This window comes from Astyanax mexicanus, chromosome 14 (assembly GCF_023375975.1).
Source record: "Astyanax mexicanus isolate ESR-SI-001 chromosome 14, AstMex3_surface, whole genome shotgun sequence".
Classification (NCBI taxonomy): Eukaryota; Metazoa; Chordata; class Actinopteri; order Characiformes; family Acestrorhamphidae; genus Astyanax; species Astyanax mexicanus.
Genome location: NC_064421.1, coordinates 13,912,455 through 13,933,299, shown reverse-complemented (window position 1 = coordinate 13,933,299; position 20,845 = coordinate 13,912,455). Strand labels below are relative to the sequence as shown.

At 39.1% G+C, this 20,845-nt stretch overlaps 1 protein-coding gene across 4 annotated transcripts in view; it reads left to right on the top strand.

Annotated features, from left to right (window-relative positions):
* Window positions 1-1,320: 1,320 nt before the first annotated feature.
* The window catches only part of esrrb (estrogen-related receptor beta), a 138,569-nt gene continuing 119,044 nt past the window's right edge, over window positions 1,321-20,845 (top strand). For 3 of the 4 annotated variants that reach the window (XM_015607900.3, XM_049463682.1, XM_022673106.2), the window contains exon 1: window positions 1,321-1,439. The gene's annotated coding sequence lies outside the window, so the exon portion shown is untranslated. Of the gene's footprint in view, window positions 1,440-17,662; window positions 17,777-20,845 lie in introns of those variants that run through there. The other variant, XM_049463683.1, reaches the window with a different exon arrangement.

The following is a 20,845-nucleotide window of genomic DNA, read 5'->3' as shown; positions in this document are numbered from 1 at the left end:
CATTTTACTGATGCAGGACAACTGTGTGTTATTAAAACCAGATCAAAATAAAGTTAATGCAATGTGCAAATGTGTTTATTAATTTCTAAATAACATTCAGCCAGCCTCCAAGGAAATGCACACCTTCTTAAATCTGGTTACATCATTATTACTTTTATGATAGATTTAATCTATATTTTAATAATTTGTATAATAAATAAACACATAATTCAGAAAATATACATTTAAGAAGTTTATAATTATTATATTTTTTTTATTTGAAGCTTGTGGCATGTTTCTGGGCAGGACACTGTGATTTGAGAATAAGCAGATATTCAGGACATTTCATCAGATATAGAAACTTAATTATTTTAGGAAACATATTGGAATAAATTATCAAATTGATCCAAATTATTATATGAAATGCCTATTTACTAAATATCTTAATACATTGTATTAATAGTATTTTAGACCAGCTATTTTGATTTTATATAGTGTTACATATTTAAAGCAGCTCTTATATGAGCCATTTATAGACAACTGTCACACCTTGCATTAATTTTGTATTATCTTTATTAACTTTTACAGTGTACATTTGGACCTAAGTCTTATAGCTGTATATTTATAAAATTATACTTCTTTACGTTATACTATTGTTGAAAATAAGAAATTATAAACAGTTCCACATTGCATTATAACTTTGTTTTGATCTGGTTTTAATAACACACAGTTATCCTGCATTAGTAATGTTTGTTTCCTTTAATCATGACTGGAATTGACTATATTTGTCTATATTGTTGGTAAATAAGCTCCGTGAAGACCTGCGCTCGCGGCCAGGGAACCCGTGCCGCGGACGGCTCTCCCCCACGCGCTGTAGAGATTCCACCACCAGGCAAAATCTGCTCACTGTACTGTACATCTAACTGTAACACTAGTGCATTAATATCAGCAGGTTATAAAGGTAGATAACTGATTATCATTACTGCACCCCTGTAACAGATCAAGAGAGAAAATGCTCCTTTCCCTCCGAGCTTCTTGTCTTATTGCGCATAAAAACGTGAGCACGAATTACAGAAATCGTTCACTCGAATTACAGAAATCGTGCGCACGAATTACAGAAATCGTGAGCACGAATTAAAGAAATCGTGAGCACGAATTGCAAATCGTTCACTCGAATTAAAGAAAACGTGAGCACGAACTGCTACATCGTTCACTCGATTTAATTATTTTTTTATCCACGGCCCCTCCCAGGCTCCGTACACAAATTTTAATTCACTAATTTCTGTTGAGATATCTTTTTAGTTGGTGCGAGGTGGTTCTGTTTCCTGTCAGGCAAAAGCCTGAGTAGTGGGCGGGGCTAGGAGCAGCATTGGGAGCAGCGGGGAGCAGAGAGATTGAACTCGTCCACAAAACATGTTCAAACTGTGGCAGTTCGTGACAGTTAAAGCATATTTAATGAGGTAAATTGTGTTTATATACATATTTATATATGCTTTGTTTATGTAATAAACCTTTAGAGTCTGTTGTTAGCCAAAACGGCTAGCCAAAAGGGTGTGTATTTTGGTTGCTTAGCAACCATGCTAGCTAAGTAGCTAGCTAACTTAGTAGCTCCTTGTGAGTTTACTTAGTTGAGCTTAATGGTGTAAATACACTGATGGTGTTTCTGTGGAGCTAGTGCTGCTGACAGGGAGCCCTGTCTAAAATATTCACTGAAATATTTTTGTTGGGAAAATTTGTTTACAAAGCTGTTAAAATACACCAGAATGCAGGAAATGGCATCTAATTCAAATGTTATGGGGGAACACTCCTAGACCAACACATAATTTATCAATTTTTATAGTTATATTTTGCTGTCAGTTTCTTATTCTGTAAATCTGTTTTTGCCATTAGTTTTTAGCAATTAACTAAGCTAGCTAGCATTAGCTAACTAAGTAGAGCTAAAGTATGATGTGTTGCTGGGGATTCTGTTAAATTGCATTATTTACCAATCTTGATAGTTACTTGCACAAGATAGCTAACTAGAGAGAGCAAACCAGAACTCTTTCATTAATTTAGTGAGTAAATAATACAACATTGTGATAAAGTAAAGTTCTAAATATCCATTTATTAGCAAATTTACCTAGTTTACTGTTTACTTTTGACAGATTCTGCCTTTTAGTGGGTCTCTTGTAGCTGCTTGTGTGTTAAAATATGGTTAAAGGGTAAGTAAGTAACCCCCAGATTTTTGCTGACTCCACCCTCACCTTAAATTTGAAAAATGCAAAAAGTTGGCAGGGGCAGTTTGGGAGGGGCATTGAGTGATGTATGGGTTTAGGGACGGGGAAGGATTGGCTGAGTTGCAGCAGCAGTGTGCCTCTGACGTGAGGGTGCAGTGTTGTGTTTGGTAGGTGTGTGGAGGTACAGTGTTGTGTTTGGCAGGTATGTGGAGGTGCAGGGTTGTGTTTGGTAGGTGTGGGGAGGTGCAGTGTTTTGTTTGGGAGGAGTTTGGCGGTACAGTATTGTGTTTGGGAAGTGCGTGGAGGTGCAGTGTTGTGTTCGGGAGGTGTGTGGAGGTGCGTGGAGGTGCAGTGTCGTGTTTGGGTGGTGTGGGGAGGTGCAGCGTTTGGCCTTGACTCTGCTGCACCTCACTGCTCTCTGCTGCATGCCTGCTGTCTTCCGCTCAGATCCTGCACGCTTGATTGACAATAATGGGTAGTGGCAGGATCAATGGGAAACAAGTGAGAGGGAACGTGTGTGTGTGTGTGTGTGTGTGTGTGTGTGTTCTCTCCAGCTGAACGGTGACTGAGGTCTGGAGTGAGGTACAGGGGTAGCAGCAGAAGGCTCTTATGTGGCTGTCAGTTGGCTGGATGCTGTAATTTCTCTCTGAAGCAGGACAGGTTATGGTGGAGGTTTCTGGCCCTCATTTTTAACTGTGCAGAACATTTTAATGGGTTCTATATTGAATGAAGACAATTTAAAAAGCATAAGTGGTTCTATTTCTCATCATAAAAATAATAGGAAAACCTCTGGATACACTAATCAGGGTGCTACAAAGATTTCAATGAGGAACCTGGATCCTGGAGAAAACATATTTGGTTTCATAAAGAACTATTTTTATAAAGGAGATATACAGCTCTGAAAAAAAATAAGAGGCCACTGAAGTTTCTGAATCAGTTTCTCTGATTTTGCTGTTTATAGGTATATGTAAAATGTACATTGTTGTTTTATTCAATAACCTAAGGACAACATTTCTCCCAAATTGTTTGCAAAGCAAACAAGTTCATATTCATTAAGTTTTAGGAGTTCAGAAATGAATATTTGGTGGAATAATCCTGGTTTTTAATCACATTTTCACGTTCTCCTCCACCAGTCTTACACACTACTTTTGGATAACTTTATGAAAAAAAAATTCAAGCAGTTCAGCTTGGTTTGATGGCTGAGATTATCCATCTTCCTCTTGATTATATTCCAGAGGTTTTCAGTCTGGTAAAAGAAACTTGTCATTTTTAAGAGCTGTATGTGTGAGGAACCCTTTAAATGTTTGAAGAAGTTAACTTAAAATACCAAATATTTCCAAGCTTTCCCCAGAAGTAACTTGATGATCAATTTACATACTATTATCCCATGACTGTAGAATATTTATTAGTGAGGAAATTCCATTATTGGATTTGTAGATGGTTGTAGATGTGGCATCCTATCATGGTACCATGCTGGAATTCACTAAGCTCATTAGAGCGACCCTTTCAGGTGACCATACCTTGGTGGTTTTGTACTCCAGTAGTATGGAAGTGATTGGGATCTGATGTGAGTGAATACTTTTGGCAATATAGTCGGTTTTAATGTGATCTTTTTTTTTGTTTAGTTTTTATCACACAAAGCCAAAAAAATATTTGGGCATTTTTTTCATGATATGGGCCTGTATATGGAATCTCTTTATCCTGTGTGGAATGTTGTGTACCATTTTTTTTTTCATGGCAACTCACAGGATTTGCTTGGTATCATCCCTGAGGACAGCCTATCTGTCTCTGCACAAAGCCTGTTAATGATTGGCTTGTCGCAAGTGTTTGCTTTTTCACATGGAGATATGTCAGATGCAGGTCGGATAACGTCTCTTCTTCTCTGCGGCTGAACTTTGGTGGCTTGTGTGGCTGTGTGTGATGCTTTAGAATGAAAAAAAAAGTACATGGAGAAACGGTTCTTATGTTTGAGTGGAGTTGAAGTGGTAGAATGTGTGTGTGTGTAAAAGGGAGAGACAGACAGACAGAGAGAGAGATGGAGAGGGAGAGAGGGGGCAGGTAAGGTGTCGTTGGGGCAGCCCATTCTCTAATTGATTGGTGTGAGATGCACATGAAGAAGACGTTAAGGCGAAATGAAGTCATAACAGTGAATGGAGACATTTATTAGGTCAGATGTGGGACCCTCAGAAACGTTGAGATTGTTTATTGATTTTTCGGTTTTGGCTGACTGCTCCTGGACAGTCACTCATGCTGGTGCTGCCACCCAGTCCCAGGTCTGAGGAGATGTTTCTGCACCACCATCTCTGCGACTAAATGGCGTCATCATCAAGTCGGTAATTGCTACATCCATAACCTATCAACTTTCTTTTATTGCTTTTTTGAACACACAAAGTTTGAATAAGATCCGTGCAAAGGCCTGCTGAATCTATTCAAGCTGTGTTTTTTATATCAGAGAAAACATTTTCATATCCATACGTTGCTAAATCTACTGAAGCAGAAGAAGTGCATTGTGTGAACTGGGCTGTATTGATCGTGGTAAACAGGAAGGTGTAGTTTTTATGCTACATTAAGTATCAGTTGCTTTTTGTCTGCCTGAATGCTCGATGGCCTCCTGCTTCCTCCATGTAACATAAACACATCTTCTTAAGATGTAAACTCCATTTTATTTTAGTGGCCTGACTAGGCCACTAGGTTTATTTCAAACCTACCTTTTTTTTCCGGATCTTTGGACTTTTTAGTCTGCTATAAAACCTGAATTCTGTATTTGAAAGGTGCTGTAAACCATGGCCGGAACCAAAGCACTAAAATTTTATTCAATCAAAAGAGGCATTCTCAGTCTGGATCAAATGAACCATGTTTTTGTTTGGATGGTTTGGATTTTCTGTCCAGTTACAAAAACTTGAAGAAGGCTATCGTCACTATTGTGAAACATATTTTGCTGGTGATTGCTGTGTCTACTCTACCTGTAGATTAAATCTTATTCATAAACTATAGATGCACCAAATATTAAATCTAAAATTATTGAGACAACAATGGCAACAAAGACCTTAAATAAAAATAAATAAAAACCTTTGGCCTTTTTGGCTGCAGTAGCTCAGTTGAGCCTTGATTCTGAGAATTTTTAGCTTTCTGATGATGCAGTTAAATTGCAACCTGTGTGGTTGCATTTTTACTTAAATTTTTTTACTAAAACATTAAATTGTAGTTTTGCTATTGTTTTGTAAATACATTTAGGCTATTCAGTTTATGCAGTGGTAAATAACGTATCAAAATAAATATTCTTCAGTAATCAAAACTTCCATTTTGAATGATTTCTGCTTAAAATGTAATTTTGGTGCATCCGTACTATAAATACAAATTAACCAAATCTGAGTAATCCAATTGTGTTCATTCTGGAAACATGTTGCCAAATTGACAACAGCCAAACGTTTGATGCTCTTTGACAGACAGACAGACAGACAGATAGACAGACAGGCAGGCAGACAGACAGACACTTTATTGATCCCAAAGGAAATGTAGGAAATACAAACCAATAACTAATGTCAGGTAATGTCAAAGTGCTAATTAAACTACAGTGTGAAACCAAAACTAATCAGACCAAATGTACTGTATACAGAATAACATACACATTCACCTTAGTGCAGGCTTCATTCCAGACTTGTAGGTGTTAAAGTGCCATAATTATGTGTAGCCATCATAAGACGGCCTCTAACAGCTGAAACGAGAATAGCAGAGCACACAGACCACAAATATTCTGAGAATATTCAAACACTGAACGGCTGCCGCATAAATCACTTCATCAGTCAGACCACCCTGTGTCTCTGCACCCCTGCAGCGTGTGTGTGTGTGTTGTAAAATAAATGTATTGTTTTTAATCAGGTTTTATAGCTGCTGTGGATTCTGTTTGCAATAAGACTATAGCTCGAAGTTTTAAAACACAGGCCAATGACATTTTAGAAATGAAATCCCTCACCTTTGCTCCCCCCCTCGTCCTGCAGTGGTGCTGCGCGGTACTCCAGCGCGCACACACTCAGCAGTGTGATATGAATCTGCCTGTGCTTTATTAGACGGAGCAGTGAGCTGTAACTGACTGTATTGTGCACAGATGGACTGGAGACCACAGCACTCAAGACCCTGCGTGGCCCTGCTGACAATACAATCAATAACCACACTCTCATTACATGACCTCTCTCTCTATCTCTCTCTCTTTTTCTTTTCCTTATTCTGTCTCTCATTCCTCTTTTCACCCATTTAACCCTTTCTCAACATTCTTCTTTTCTTTTTTGCCTGTCTACCGCTCCGTCTATCTTTCTTCTCTTTGGCTTCCTCACTATCTTCTCTTCCTTTCCTCTTTTGCCTCTTCTCTTGTTTTCTCCCTTTGTTTCTTCTTCTTCTTCTTCTTCTTCTTCTTCTTCTTCATTCCTCTCTCTTATCTTCTCTTCTCTTCTCGTCTCGTCTTTTGTTTCTGCTTACTTTGTCTCTTCTATTTTTGCTGACTCTGCCGTCTCATCTTCCTTAGTCTTTTCCTTTTGTCTTTTCTCATCTCGCTACTTCATTCTCTTGTCCAGTGATTATTTTTTGTCTTTTCTCTTCTCTTTGTTTCTCCTTTCCTTTCCCTATTCTCTTTTCTTTCACTCACCATTCGTCTCACATCTAATGTTTTCTTCTCATTTTGTCTCTTCTCTTTTCTTTTTTTACCTGTGTTCTTCTCTTTCTGTCTTGTCTCTATTTCCCCCTCAATTTCTTCTTGTATCTTTTGTCTCTTCTCATCTCACCTGATCAATTTTTCTAATATCTATTCTCTTTTCCCTTGTCTTCTCCTCTCACATTGTCTCGTCTCTCCTCATTTCTTTTCTCCTCCTTTTCTCTCCTCTTCTGCTTTCTTTTTACTTTTTTCTCACCTCCTCTGTTATTTTAATTTGTCTTCTTTCTTCTCTTCTTCTTTTTGGTCAGTCAGCTGTTCAGTACTGTACAGGCTGCTCGGTCTCAGTAAGTAATGTTCCTGATCTTCAGCAGGTTGGGGATTGGCGAACAGCACTGCACTCTGAACGTGGGCCCTGGGGCCCATAAATGCTAATGCCTTCCACTTGCCTTCCTCATAAAGCCCAATAAAAGGGAGCTATAAATCCTGCTAATTAGCAGTGTCCATCAGGGCCGTTAATTGGAGAGTGGAGACTCGTTGGCAGGTGACCTTGCATGTCAGAGGTGATGCTAATGCCTGATGGAGATTTGTGAGTGGTCAGAGAAGCTGTCCTGGCCTGGAGTGGACTGGTTGCGTGTCTGCGGTAGTGTGAATGGTGTTCTGGGAAAATTTAAGACAAGTATTACAGAAATTGCCATTGAAGCAGCTTTTTTGTTCAGTTTCTTATCTGCAGCCATGACAGTGAATTGGTCAGTCTGATAACATATATAAACAACACAGAAAATAGGCCAGGTACCAATCAAAACATTTACACAGTCTGTCAGTTTCAGAATTTTTCGGGTGATTAGGCTTTGTTTTATATAATATCTTTTTAGAATTTCAGCATTGTCCAACTTTGCTACATCTCTGCAAATTGAATTTCTGCAATATTATCCTCCTGAAAGCTTTTATGAGGAGTTATTTTACACACTGTTTAATGATCTTATTGATTTGGCCTACTGCCCCCGGGGTTCAGAAGGAGCCCATATTGCCTAGTTGAGCAGGTGCTCAGATTCTGATAATCTCCAATCTATCAGCACCTCCAACTTGTCTGAAGATAGAAGAGATGAAGCTTTCATTCCCACTGTCCACTCGTCCACAGATTGTGCCCCTCTTCAAACATTCAGGTTCAGAGGGAAGAAAACTGAGTGAGAGAGAAAGAGAGAGAGAGAGAAAGAGAGAGGGGGCTGAAACAAGACAACAGAGAAAGTAGAGGCTTCTGTGATCACTGTTCTTCCACCGGTAGCCTGCGCTCATCCCTTTCTCTCTGCAGCGATCTCTCTTCGTGTGGATTAGTGGCTGAGGCTGGGTTAAGCGGGAGTGGAGGGAGCCCTGGGCAGACTCACATCCGCTTCCTCCCCAACTCCAGCCAGAGATAATTCACTCATCAGCCTTTGAACTGCAGATAAGCACGTTAGAGGATGAGCCCAGAAATGCCCCATTGTGCATCTGTACATGTGAGCGCGTGTGTGCGTGTGTGTGTGTGTGTGTTAGGGGTGTCACGATCTCGATATTTTATCGAAATCGAATCGAAATGAGGTCACGATCTCGAGTATCGAAGTCAAAAAGAGGATCGACGATCCCTCCCGCGCGCGCTACGCAAATAGCGCAGCGCGCTACGCAAATGGCGCGGCACCAACACAGCGCATCCTATTCATTTAAATAGAGATAGCCACTGCATGAGCGCAGTCGGCGGGAGTGTGATCACTGTTTTTATCTGTCCAACGGGGGAGGGGGGGGCGGGGGTTGGGCGCGCAGGTTTTGTATCTGTATCTAACGGAGGGGTGGGTGCGCGCAGGTGAGAGCGTGTGAACTCGCTGAAATGCGTGTGTCAGTGTGACTTGAGAACACTGACTATAGATCACAGTGAGGTGGATTAAAAATCTTAAACTTATAATTGACTACACCTGTTGCTTTCCATTGAATTAAAAAAACATCTTTCTCTCAGATAAAGTAAACACAAGCGTGTTTCTGACTAAAATAAAAGCTTTTCAGGAGAGATATAAGTTATGTGTAAATATTTATAAGACAATACCTGACAAAATCTGTTTTAATGACGTTAATAAACATCACTTATCTAACCAGCCTGTACTGATTTCTGCCCCCCAATAATGCTTTCAATAACCTCTAATAGCCTTTAATAGTCTTCAGTAGCCTTTAAAAGACTTACCTGGCGGCCGTTAGCTGCTTGGGCTGAAAGATGAACTGTAGTGAGCTGTATTATCCGGTTAGTGGGGTTAAAACCTTTATTTGTTTACAGAAACAGTAAAAACGGACTGGCTGAGCCCTGTAGCCCGTGGCTGGGCTGTACTGAAGTAGTGACGAGAGCGGAGCTTGTGCTGCTGCTGCAGCTCCGACTAGTGGTTGGATGAAGAACTGCAGCTTCATGTAAGTGAGCAGTTTCACCAGCCATCCACACACAGCTCTGATAAACTGCTTGTTTTAATAGTGCACACTGTTGCTACCAAAAAAAGTCACTAGATGGCATTACCATATATATCTTAATAAATAATAATAATAATAATAATATTTATAATATTTATAATAATAATAATAATAATAATAATAATAAATATATTATTTAAATTTTATGAGGCATAAAATAATAACAAGAAAAAAAAACAAGAAAATCGAGAATCGAATCGAATCGTGACCCTCAAATCGAAAATGAAATCGAATCGAGGATTTAGAGAATCGTGACACCCCTAGTGTGTGTGTGTGTGTGGAGAAACAGAGAGGAAGCTGACAGGGTAGACACACACGCTTTCATGTTTGGTAATTGATAGGTGGGTCATTATCAAAATACTGTGTCAATTTTGCACTTTAAAAACTTATTATTTTTAAACTGTCAGACTACACAGAAGTTATATTTTTCCAGATGAATCACTTTTTATTTAACTTTTTATTTCATGCCATCACAGGTTGGACAGTTTTAGATTTGGAGATGCAAAAATTGTTCTGTTTCAAAAGATACATTTTGATTTATAATCTAAACTTATTTTGATTGCCTTAATATTTTACCCTGACACAAGGGTAATTACAGGTTACGTTTCACCTTAGCTAAGCATGGAGACAATATTAAATATAGTATTAATTGAAATTAATGTTATTAATTGCTGAATATGCCGCAAATGTCTTTAGTCAATTGAAAATAAAACAGTATAAAGGTTGTGATGTCACTGATATTAAATGTTACTTTCTTTAAGGGGTGGTTGTTTATCCCAAGTTGACAGGGTGGACAGGGAATTATGAGACTGTTTAAATAGCTTGGTATTTTTATGAAAATAGCACAATGAATAATTAACATAAAATATAATTAAAATTTATTTTAAAAATCTTATTTAAAATGTGCACCCACCCCAACACCAAAGAAAACTGTATAAAAGTAATTTTAAATGAAATATTTGTAATAATATGTTTATTTAGAGTAACTCTTTAAAAATACAATGTTATACATGTTTGTATGAAATTTAAATCAAAATCTATGCTGCAGACTCAAATGGTACATCATATTGATACTGACCCAGGTGCTGAGCATAATAATCTGATGTTGGGTATGTTAATCAGCTTTGATCTGGATGCTGGGACCACACCTGGATTACCTGTCCAGGTAGATCAATATTCATTAACTACTTGTTTTTTTCATGGTTAGCCTAAAACTGCTCACCTCCTCATAAATGTAGCTTCCTGCCATAGCTAATCCTGTTCTGATTCACTTCTCCCCCGCCACAGATTTTTTATGAATGCAAAAAAAAGAAAAAAAAAGATGAGAGGATGGTAAGCAAGAGAGGAAATTAATTTGCAATAAACGTCCCACACAGATCGGCCTTTGTTCCGGCCCATGGCACGTGGTGGAGTGTACCTGCCAGGTGTTGTGGGCTGTGACCCGCACTCCTCTGCTCCGGGGCAGGGGAGAGGTGATGAAAGGCCCAGGGCTGCCCCATCAAAAGCCTCATTCAGGCAGAGCTGCGGGCAGCACAGAGGAGGACAGTGTCAGGCCTGGAAACGTGACACCCTCTGACAGCAGCGCAGGACGGCTCCACTCCAGAGCTGCTGACAACACACTCCGAACGGAGCGAGCCCGAGCGCAGTGCACTACAGTACAGTCCTCCACCATCCACTGAGTCAGAACTCAGAAGGGCCTATGGCTTCAGCTCATCAGTGTAGGATAGATAGTACTGTGTTATATAGGCAAGAATGGATAATATGGTCATGTTTGTTGGTGTGATGATGATTTGAGTAAGTGATGGAGAGAGTTGAGTTAGTTGAGACAAATAAAACACTGGATACAAACAGGTGCAGAATGTGTTCATAGTTAAAGTAAAGTGGGCACAGTTGAATTTTGACTATGAGACATGTATAGAGTGCATATAGAGATTTCTACAGCTGGGTGTGTTCTAAATGTTCTTTGTTTTTATTATGGCATGTTATTTCTGAAATAATAATTAAGCTTGGGAATGGTGTTGTATAAATAAGAATGTTTAATGGTCGCATTTTAGACCCTTTTACTTGAGGCCTTTCACACCTGTATCTCATTTCTCTAATTTCTCTGAATCAGGTGATGAGTTTACTTACAGGAAGTGTTTCCCCTCTTGGTTTGACTCGCACAGGCACAAACCTAATCCTAATCCAAAATGTGCCCCACATGAGCACAATGTCTTTTAATTGGTTAGAGCTGTCTAGCGCAGGAGAGAGTATGTTAACCTCCTGGCATTCTTCACTCCTTTAACTTAAAAACAACTTTTTATTTGATTCCCAAATAATACATTTGAATATTTAATTTTTCTTGATTGACAGTGTCACATGTGTACCAGGAATATGTCATAGAAGGGATTACCACCCAAACATAGGTATAGGTGATGTTTTATTTTTTTATAATTCTGTTTTAACTGTAAATGCCATATTGTCATGATGGTTTTTTGCCCTCTTGGGTATTGGGTGATCTGATCACAATGAACTGCAAGGGACTGCAAAGTCTATAGCTGTTTACACCTAGTACTTTAAATGCATTAGGTCATTTAGATATTAATGAATAAGAATTAATTAACAACTGGAAAGAGGATGCTAAAAGAAAGCTCCAGGACCCCACATATAGCTATGGATGCTCACCACAAATGCAGATTGGTAGGAACAGGTTGTGCTAGGCTTTCACTAATGAAAAATAGGGTTGCAACTAATGATTATTTTGGTATTTTGGTAGTCGACTTATCATATAATTAATAATTTTTCGATTAGTCGATTGGTCAACAATTATTTTCTGCCATGTCCTCCATCTCTGAAAACAATAGAAACAAAGGAACTAAAGATTTAAAAGGCATTTAAATGTCTAGATGTTGTTTAAACATGGATTTTTAGTTAGTACTGATGTTTAGTCATTAAATATATATTCTGTTGTGCTTGGGCACTTTTGGAAAAACAGATTACGTTGAATGTAACCTGTGTGAGTGAGCCATTTACCCATCTGCCATTGTGCTTCAGTCCCAGCACTTTGTGTAATGCGGTACTGTTACGAATTAACGATTAGCCGACAATGAAATTTGTCGACAAATTTAAATAATCTACATTGTCGATTATATTGACTAATCATTGCAGCCCTAATAAACAATGGCTAGCAAATGTCTATGTCTACATTATTGTACGTGTTAATAATTCAGGTTGCCTTCCACAGGTGTACACTGTCAGTCTGTTCTCTTTTTTTTCCATTTTTACAGGTGTGGGTGTTCCCAAACCAATTCTTAAGGTAACACTTTATGAACAATGTACATACTGCTATTCCATGACTTTTGGAATGACAGGTTAAATCTCTATATAGCATTACTTCATATTCACTGCTCTTCTTATTTTTCTTTATTTTTCAGTGTGTCAGTCAACAAATAAGCTCTGAATCTGTTTACCTAACACACACAGAGCAGCTGCCTGCTCTTCCACCTGCACTCACCAGCACTAAGGCAAGGTGCACCATAAATTCTTCCGCTGCATTAAAGCAGTGCTGGAATGTTCCACGCGCAGACGCTGGATCCCGTGGGGTCGCTCAGCGTGCCCCGTGCTGCAGGACGGCCTTGCATGCGGGGGCGCAGTGCTTTGATCAGCGCTGCCCCCCTGTGTGGAGGATTCACTCCCTAATCCCCTCCTCAGCATGTGAGCCGTCCCGTGGCTCTGCATGCTTCCTGCGCAGCCGGGCCACCTGGCTGTGCATATACAAATCACCCAGGCTTGTTAGCATAGTTTAGTGAAGATGTCAGCTTTACGAGGCCTGGGCCACACTGCCTGCCTGCACGCACCGCTGACGGGCGTGTGTGTGTGTGTGGGGGGGGGGGGGGTGGGGGGTTGTGTGTGTGTGTGAGCACACGCAGAAGAGCATGACCCATGTTTGGGGGTGTTCAGGCATAGTGTTAGTGTTGGTGTTGGAGGGCGTGGGGGGCAGAGGGGGATGGGCACTTCCTGTAAATTTGGGGCTGAAGCGTAGGCCTGATGGAATGACAGCCTGAGCCTTCAAATAGGCTTTGTGCTTTAGTGATTTAATAAGGTGAGGAGAGGGGCTGTAACGTATGCAGGCGGGATGGGTTCTGCTTCTAAAAACACATGATTCATTTGACTGAGAGCTGACACCCCCCACATTGTATATAATCCTAAAATTAGATTCAGTTCACACTGGGGGCAGGGGTTCAGTTTTATTTAAAGGCACCCAATTCCATGTTTTTTAAGTATTGTATTTTTTCCAGAGTGCAGTAATTAAAGCGACAGTCTGTAAATTTGTGTTTTTGGGGAGCTCTTTAGAGCTCTCTGTTGAGAATAGGTAATTGGCCAGAGCATGTCTGGATGAATATTTTTAAAACGGGTTAATGTAAATAAATTGCTGTATGTGAAATGCTGTGTTTTTGAGGATACACGAAAATACAGAGAGAAATTACATCTAACTAACCTACCAGACCACTCCCTCATTTTTAAAGTATATATATAGTAGATAATACTATTAATATATATATTTTTTATCTTCTCCCAACTCCCAACTACTACTGGTTTAACTTTAAAAGGTTAATAAAAAAATAAAAAAACTTAAAATTAATGAATATTTTTTGTTACTGAGCTTTTATAGATATATATGTTATAGATATGCAAATTGCTTCTGTTTGGATTGACAGCTTTAAAAAAAAAACAGTTAACACTGAAACACAACTGACTTCAATGTAAATGTGAATGGGAGTGTAAACAATATCTGTCCACTGCATGTAAATTTCACCCTCATTCATTTTCAACAGGTAAAAGTAAAAAAGGGATTTGTGGCATAGCTGAAGATGCGATTATGAATAATGGCTTGGGGGAAAAAAATTAAGCTGGTTTTACCCAAAAATGCAAATGAAACTTAATGCAAATGACACACATCAGCAACATAAAAAAAGTTTTAAAACATTTTACCAAGTCCCCATCATTCAGTGTGATGCTTTAAACATGGTGTTTTTAGTTTTCTGATATAACAGAATTGGAGTGCTTTCCTGCAAGTGTGTACAGCTGTCCAATAAAATTCCATTAGTGGACGTTGAGGTACTACAGTATGTTGTATTGGAGAATGAATGAATACTTCACTATTTCAACTTTTTGGATCTTTTGTAATTGTTATTTAGAAAGATAGCTTTAAACAAACAATCTGGTAATGATAAAACCAAAACTTAAATGGTTGCGAAACCAGTAACACTTATAGACCCCTTCGAACATACAAAATAAGTGTATTCAAAGCAGACTGTTTTTGCAGCTTATTTTCCACAAACGAACTGTATAGACTGGGAAATGGGTGGCATTAAAAAATTATCAATAGTTGCCTCTAAAATTTTGTTAGAAATTTCTAAATGATTGGCCCTGTAACACCAAAGTTTATCCATCCAAATCCGCACACAAGGACGTACTTCTTCAATTGCTGCACCAATTCTGTCCACCGCCGCCACGCAGCCACACATAATGGCCATCATATTGGTTTCTCTCTGTGTCTTGTTGTGATCATTAGCTCGTTAATCTAATTTCCCTTTCTGGTGATTGAAAGCCATGGGCTGCTCTTACTTTATAACGCAGATAAATCTGTGGCCTGTCGTCCGAGAAAATGTAATCTGTCACGCGTCAGCCCCGTGTTCGCTCACCTGATGGTGGCTAATGATGATGTCGAAGGGCACGGGCGCCACTCGCTTTCTCCGCAGCCTTTGTTTGCCTTTACCAACACCTGATGCTGCACTCATTAATCGCTCGCAATTAGCAGAGAGCACAGCCGCGCCAGGTGAGCTCCTTAAAGAGAATTATGGGCCGTTAAAAGGCAGGGAGGGACTCTATTAGGGCTGACCTTTTCCTTTAAATTACTGATATTTGAGATTTCATTCCGAATTCAATGAAAACTTCATTCTTATTCTTATGGCCGGGGCCTTTTTAGTTGCCACGTTAAAATGGGGTGCTCTTCTGCCTGGAGGTCATTAATTACGGTCATTATATATTAAATTAGGGAGATGTCAGGTCTTGATTCACTCTTTTCCTCTTTGGCTCACAAGTTATGGGTGGGCAGATATACAGTATACAGCCATGTGCAGTGGGAACATAGTCTGAGAAATAAGGCTTTCAAATATGTTTTACCTGTAACTGATAAAGCATAGGTAAAACATATATGAATTTTTTATTTTTATTTTTTGCTTGAATTTGATATGTCAAATTTACACATATTGTAAAGAGCATTTCTGTGCCGTAATAAAAACATTACCCACACATGTTCCTTAGTTGTTGGAGTAAGATATTGGATGTCACAGACGTTTGGTACTCTAGATACACAAACTATCAAGCTAAGATTCTCACCAGCTAACTCTCTCTCTCTCTCTCTCTCTCTCTCTCTCTCTCTCATACACACACATCGTCTTCCACCAGAAGCCTGACTTGCATGCATTTATTTATTCGTTATATTTCCTAATTCAGTTTGACGAATGAGTGACAGGTTGACACCTCATTCGGCAAGATTAATAGAACGACACAATATTTACGTCGCCGAGACAGCCAATTATCCCACCATCTATCACCAAGATTATCTTTCTGATTGAAAACTACTCGTCCATGTAATCGGAATTATTTGGAATTAGAAGGGAATTTATGGCTTCTTGTGTCACTTTTCCTGGCCGGTGGTAAATTAGAAATATTAGATACATAAAGCGAGTGCAGGAAAGGAAGTATATAACACACACAAAAGTGAAAGTCATTTTTTTTTATTCCATTTTGCTCGGGTTAAGATATGACCAGGGGAAAACAGAAGTGTGTCAGTTTAAACCTTTTAAACCTACAGCATGAAGCTCATAATCACTCTTATTTAAATACGCAGCACTGATTGAAAGCTAAAGAGAACATCTTCATTATACTGGACTGAAAATAAGCAGTAAATTACTGTGATTTTACTAGCATAATAACCCATTCACCATGTTCTCTTCTGCGAGGTACAGTATACAGTCTTTAAAGTGAATTTTTTAAAAAGATTTAAATCATTAATATACGTATAAGTCAGTGCCTTGATGTGAAATGATGTTATTATGAATAATGGATGTTATGTGTCAGAATTGTTAACAGTTACATATAGATAGAAACAGGATGCAGTACAGAATGTTGCTGGTTATGAGTGGTTATGAATATGCTACCTGATGCCTGACAAATTGCTTTACAATAGTTGTAAGTAAAGATGGATTGATCAGTGTTTTTGGGGCTGATATTGATTGCCGATCATCTTTCAGTATGACTGTTGAGGATGGGGCTGGATGTTACATTAACCTTTCCAGTTGAACTTGGTAATTTGTCATAATGCAGGGCTTTTGTAATGTTCTGTGTTATCTTTCTAGATGAAGTGCACAGAGCTGCACTGTGGAAAGGTTAGTTAGTTATCTTTACTATCTCTGCTCTGAATGTTCTGATGCAAATTTTTCTAGTGGGCTGGACGTGTGTTATTTTTTTTGTGTGCATCAATATCGAGAAGTTAAACTGTTACATAATAGTTTTGGGTTTTTGAAATGGGCCCATTTTGCTTGCTAATTTTTAGTTTTGAAATTACTTATATGGATATTAAATGTAAAATTTAATACAAAGCTTCATGATATCTGTATAGCAGAATTAGCTGTCTAATGAAATCCCATTTTCCTTTATGGCATTTAACCCTGCTTGTATCATTCAGCTGAAGTGGCTTCTTTTAAACTTTCTTACAGAAGCTATTTTGATGCTCTTTTGAAATTTTTGCTACCCTGCACTTCTCTTTTGGAAATAATGTTGTAAAGTGCTGTGAGTTGAGGGAGTAAAGGTATTTCATTGAATTACCTGACACTACTGATCAATAATAGCCAAAATAAAAAAGAAGTGTGGTTCTGGTGTACTGTAAATAGAGATGGCTCTATTTCACTATTAGGTGAATTGGTTCTTCTTAGACAGTCTTTTATAATGAAATTTGAATGGTGACGTTTGATCCTCTTATCCTCGCTGCTACCAAAAAGCTTTTGGGTCAAGTGTAGCTCGCCTTTAAAAATAGTGAAAATTGTCACATCTAAGCATGTTGGTGTCGTTTAATATCATTGCCAGAGATGCGTTTAGACTTGTAAACAGGATTAGACTGTCCCGATATAGAGCTTTCACAACTCGCTTGTTTATTTTTATCCTCCTATTAGTGGAGTTGTATCCTTAAAGGGTGCCAAAATTATCCTGCAAATTGCTGACAATGAAAAATGAAAGGTCCCTAACGGTTATTATAAGCAATCTGTCTGCATTGTGCCACAATGTGACTGCTGTGCTTGCGATACCAGCGGGGGTGACCTCAGCGGGACATAGAGAGAGAGAGACAGCGAGAGGGAGAGAGGATGAAACTCAGCATCTTCATCTTCAGGCCCTGAGCAAGGAAGACTCAAAGGTGACCAACATGTCTTGTATGTTTTTAGTTTAGCTCCAGACAAGAGCAATGAGAAAGTTGGATTTAGAGACCAGAAAAAAAATAGTTTTTAGTTAAATTTTTTTAAAGCTGACAAGCAATAAAGCAAAAGCTTGCAAATTTGGGGGATTTAGAGACTTTAGGTGAGAATGTGTAATTGCATCGAGCATCAAAGAGTACTTTTAAAACATGTATTGTGGTGTGGTCCCCTTTCAGAGTGGATTAATCTGGAGATTTTAGTGATGACTCTGTCACGCTCTCATTAAGCTTGCCAGCTCTCTTTAGTTCTAGCATGGACGATTCTAGCCAGAAGCCGCCAGTCCTGATCATTCAATACCACCCGCTGCACTGTCCACTGTGACTGATAATGCCTCCTTCTATGATGTATTCCTGGTAAATGCAAAATTGTGTATCAAGAAATGTTAAATGCCCACAAAACTTCAGAAACAGAATGTCTCAACGATCTGAGACCAATTATTATGTTTTTTTCTTCTTTCTTATGAATTGTCCCACCTATTCAGCTGCTAACCACCTGTATATCCCTCACCACTAGTGATGCCTCAACACAAGGAAGGTGAAGACTAGCACATGCCTCCTTCTACAAATGTGAAGTCAACCATTGCCTCTTTTCAAACTGCTGCTGATGCAGCATTGCCGAGTAGCATCACAGCGCACTCGGAGGAAAGCGCAGCAACTCGGATTCGACACATCAGCTCACAGACGCCTTGTGTTGATTGACATCACCCTTAAAAGCGATGTGGGGAGAGTGCGCCATCTACCCACCCAGAGAGAGCAAGGCTAATTGTGCTCTCTCAGGGCTCAGGCAGCTGATGTCAAGCTGCATGACCGTGATTCGAACCAGCGACTTCCTGATCATAGTGGGACATACAAGATAACACCTCACAACTTATACAAGTTTGGGTGTTCCCAAGCTGTCCACTGAGGTAACACTTATAGATCAAACAGAATGTAGACCTATAACCTTTTGTGTGTCCGTGTGAAGTGTACTAATATTTATACATTTTATTGCAAAAACAAAATTGACACTTCTCTAATATTTTTTTCTAGTTTTTCAGAAAAGCTTGTCCAATTTTGCCTTAGTAACTATGCAGCACAGAAAAAGCAACGCATAGTTCTGTCCTGTACGATCCTTTTTTTTGATACGTGTTGAAACATTGGGTTTATACCTGATCTGTCAGCAGATGTATATTATTTTTATGCATGCAGCTATTTTACATGAAGCCCCTCACTGCAGTTCATATGGAGCAGTCGGAGCGCTGATGGAAACTCCTTCATTGTTAGTCCTCTCTGAGCACCGAGGGACCAAATTAAGAGTTTGCCCACATGTTTCTCTTTGCCCTCTCCATGCCCTGAGTGACATTTGTATTCTGATTGGCCGCATGGCTGCAGCGGCTGTCGAGGCTGAGAGATGCTGCTGAAACGTTGCATATGTAAATGGTGTGTGTTGTGTGAGGTGGCGAGATGTCCCGGCTCGCTGACTGAAGGCTTCCTGCAGCGTGTAACTGAGACTTCCTGGTGCGGTTGCCACGCTGAGGTCGCGACCCCAGAACATGGCACGGACTCACGGCCCTGTCTGCCTGTCGGCTGAAGGAAGTTGCAGGGTGGGGGGGGGTTGGGGGGCTGGGGGGTGGAGGGGGTGGAGGAAGGGTTGGCTTACTTATTTCCACTCTGTGCTGATGAAACTGTTGGGCAGAGAAAAAAGAAGAGAGTGAAATGGAAGAAGAAACTTGGCAAGATAAAAAGAAATAAAGCAAATGAAAAAAAATGTTTTGCTGTTCAAAATTAGTTTACTATCGAAACCACTGCCACTGATTTCTTAACCTTGTTGCAAATAATTGCATTTTTTTTTTACCTGTAACATTTGTGTAATGTTTATTACATGTAGAAACGACTACATACCACATCATTTTTAAAAGCTAAACTTGAAAAATGAGAACACATTACTACAGTTAGACCATAATGTATCAAACCTTTATATAATAAAGTAACTGTTTCTTGTAGCTATCCAACACACTGACATGTCAAAAGTGATGGGACAGCAGTGTGAAACTTGCTTATGAAGTGATACCCAGCTGGATGGCTTGGGATTGCCCACAGCTGTATATCTACTTTGACTTTTTATTTTTGATTAAAGTTTTGTTTGGTCTTTTTCCTTCTCTGATGTATAGCTACTCCTGCAAGTCCACAAAAAGTATTACTTTGGCAAACCTTTGTTAAACCCAACAATATGGAGTTATATTCAAAAACACCACTTAAAACGCTATGTTAACTGTGTCCAGAAGCATCTTTGTCTTTTGACTCTGAGGCAACTGGGATGGATCATTACACAGTAAAAAGATGTACTGTGGTCATTCGAATCAGTGTTTTAGAGCAGACCTGTCAGTGTTTTAAGGACCTGTCTGTTCGATTTTGTGATGCAGCATTAATTCAGAAAAGTACATAGATTTTTTTTTAACAAGACAGTTCAAAACCACAGTGCAAAGGCATGGCTTTAGAAGAAGTAGGGTATGAGTACTGGTCTGGCCTGCCTGTGGTCCTGACCTGTCCCCAGGAGAGAATGTGTGTGTGGGGAATTTTGACACAATTTAACAATGACAGCTCCATACTGTTGCACACATTAAGACGTGTTTGCTGGATGACTGAGACAAAACACCCTGAGAAACCTCATCACTTGATATTGTCTGTGCCAAAATGTGTTGTAACAAAGTGGAAAATGCTTTATCATCCCAGATTCTTTTGTAAAGAGTTTCAGGCCTGAAAATGCAGGAATAGATGTACAGTATATTAACAAATGAAATTAAATGCACATTCATACTGTAATACAATAAATACTACAATAAAATGAAAGTCAAGGCAAATGTATTGTAAGAAACACCTAATTATTTTTTAAATGCATTTTTCATACTTTCTCAACTTTTATCTGACTGTTGCAGAATACATTTGTTAAAAACACAAAAGCTTATTAATTAGAAAAGGTTTAACTCAGTAGTTTAAAATAGTCTTCTTCACTGAGACAGTATGGAAAGCATG